The following is a 2,860-nucleotide window of genomic DNA, read 5'->3' on the forward strand; positions in this document are numbered from 1 at the left end:
TATGTCAATTATGCCACTCAAGTCTAAGTTGATATTTTAAACAGGTGGCAACCCTCCTACATGTAGTTTAGAAATAAAGCCTTTTCAAATCCATATTGGTTGATACAAATGGGTAATTATTTATTTAATTGAATTAAATTTTTTAATAGGTGGCAACCCTTTTTATGTTCTTACCTAGATACATATGTCAGAACCTTTTATAAGCCACATGACCCAAGCGAAAGTAAAAGACGCTGTGGACAATATGGAGCACCATACAAAAAAATTGGAGGTTTAGGGCAGCGAAGTGCAGAAGCTACCATATATGGAATGCATGGTCAGGCTATGCTTCTTCTTCATGTAATGTACTTAGCTTGTTAGAAAAAATTTATTTGGAAACGCATTTGTAAAAATGAGATGTATGTATGTATAGTATATATGTACATAGATATTTTCTTTGTCAGTATCTCTTTTCGAAATAGGGATTCGTATGCACTCTAAAAACTATTCCAATGCCACATGGGTACCAGTAGAGGCGAAGCGCCTAAGGAGACGGCCAGATTGGAATTCCAATTCAATTCATTCGATGGAAGATTCTGAAGTTTGCATAATAAGCCTGATGAAATTTGCACATAAGGTACTTTCGACGATACATACTTCGTGAATGAGTCCATGATTGATTCTTACAAATGTGGTTTCCGACTAGTCAGGCCAGCGTGCAAAAGGACGCTTAGCGAAAAAGGCCGGTCTTATCGATTTCAAAAACAGCTGCTCATGCATAATGTTTTCCTGTCATCTCTCAAGAAGGATATCGACAGAATGCCACACAAGGTCTTAAATTTTAATTTGGTTAGTTTTGGTTTTCACTCCGACTTTTCTTGAGTGTTGAAAATCATGCCTATCTAACAGACTTTGTGCGACATGTGGTGTTCCTCAAAGTGGCATATTGCAGCACTCGCTATTTATCGTATTTTATGAATTATATCGGGTTTCGCTTCCGTCATCTTCTATAAGCAGATCACCTCGAGCTACAGATACTCTGCTATTAGAAACTTTAATGATTACAGTGTTCTTCAAGCGAAACTTGATTGACTTTATTCTTGGTGTATGCGGACCTGTTCCTCCACATCTCTGCCGACTTGGACACGAAACTGATTTTCTCCACTTCTATTAAATAAATTATTTTCAAAATCGTATCCAGTGCTAACCTTTATCCGGGGCTTTTCATTATTCTGGTTAGATTTAGGCTCGAATATGGTTCTTTCATATGGAGACCGTTCCATTTTTCATATCGATCGCCGCAAGCTACTTTATGTCATCGATCGATATTGATCAGTGCGCTTTTCATGGCATTTTAAGACGTTTTTGAGGTTAGGTTTGTATGGGAGCTATGCTTCAGAATACATCGATCACGCAAACTGCGTGTTTTTCTTGATTTACGTCCATAAATGTTGCATACGGAAAATTTAGGTTCTACGCCGACTCCTTCTAATTGTTTCCAAAAACTGTATGGAGCTCTACCACTGTGCGGTGAATAGGTAATTAATTCTTTTTCGTGCGGCTTTGGAGACGATAAATAGATGGTTTGCATTGTATGGCCAAATATCAAGGATTTGCCTAAATATTTGCTTGTGGGCTCTTTATACGAATCGCTGTTTTCAATCAAATCATGGCACCTAAATAAGCTCGACGCTTGGCAACTAACTAACTAAATAATAAAATTCAGACGAACCATGTTATGTAGAATGCCTTTGAGTCTTCTACTCTTGCTGCGAAGCTCCACTCATTAAACTCGCATGCAAATGCTGCGCCTCCTCTTCTTGCTGCTCTCTTGCTGCTACCACATTGCAGCACTTGCCCCGCCTATTTTGCGGCACGGCAAAGCAAAGCAAACTTCGCGCGCCGTTTATTTCCTCATTTTGCTTTTGTGTAAGTTCCTTTCAAAGCCACGACAGCTGCATACTCCAATGAAAAGTATTTTAATATTTGTAGTATTTTTTTTTTGTGTCGCATTTAGCCGTTGGTGTTTTGTAGGTCAAGGTTACTGGATGCTTTCGCTGTACTTACGCACGCATGCTCGTGTGCGTGTGCGTGTGTTTGCGCACGCTGATGGATTTCTTTTGAAGCGCACCCATTGCAGCTACTGTTTTGAATTACTTGTGTCAGTTGATGACGATTTGTCGGGCTGGCTGTCAACGATTGTTATGCACTATTTCGTATTTGTTGCTATGCTATGGCGGCAAGTTCTATGTAGCTGCTGTGCGAGCTACATAGTACGTTGCTGTTGTTGACATTGATTACAAGTGATGGCATTTTATGGCGTTCCCATTTGCTGACGTCGTCAAGAGCTCGTAACAGATTCTTGTTTTTTTGCTCTGCTTGCTCTTCTCACTGATTTTCCAACGCTTTTTTTTTTAGTGATGCAGCTTACTTACTTACTTTCGTCTGCCCCCACTCCTTTCGTTTGCTTTTCACTTTGGCATTTCGCTTGAGGCTCTTAAATTGAATTTAATGTTACATTTATCATAATTTTGTGACAACTTCGCTTGTGATGGCGACAGTATAATTTGCCCCAAAAACCCCTGCTGCGTGGGCGGGACAGACTGCGCAGCGTGGTCGGCACGAATGCATTTCTTAACGTTCGGGATTTTCATGTCACGTAGGCGACAGAATTTTCACTTTTTTCCAGAAAGTAGTAATTTTTCGTTTTCTTTCTTTTCTTTAAAGGAAGGTGGCCATGATACGTTCTATTTTTAGTGTGTTTGTTGTTTTTGCGCAAATGCGAATTTGATTATGCTTCAAAAAATTTGCATTTTTTTGAAACTTATTTTCCACGCTTATGTGCATTGTGGATTGCAAAGAGCTTTGAATTGTAGCACGT

This window comes from Rhagoletis pomonella, unplaced genomic scaffold, assembly GCF_013731165.1.
Source record: "Rhagoletis pomonella isolate Grant_MI unplaced genomic scaffold, Rhpom_1.0 Rhpom_scaffold_00018, whole genome shotgun sequence".
NCBI lineage: Eukaryota > Metazoa > Arthropoda > Insecta > Diptera > Tephritidae > Rhagoletis > Rhagoletis pomonella.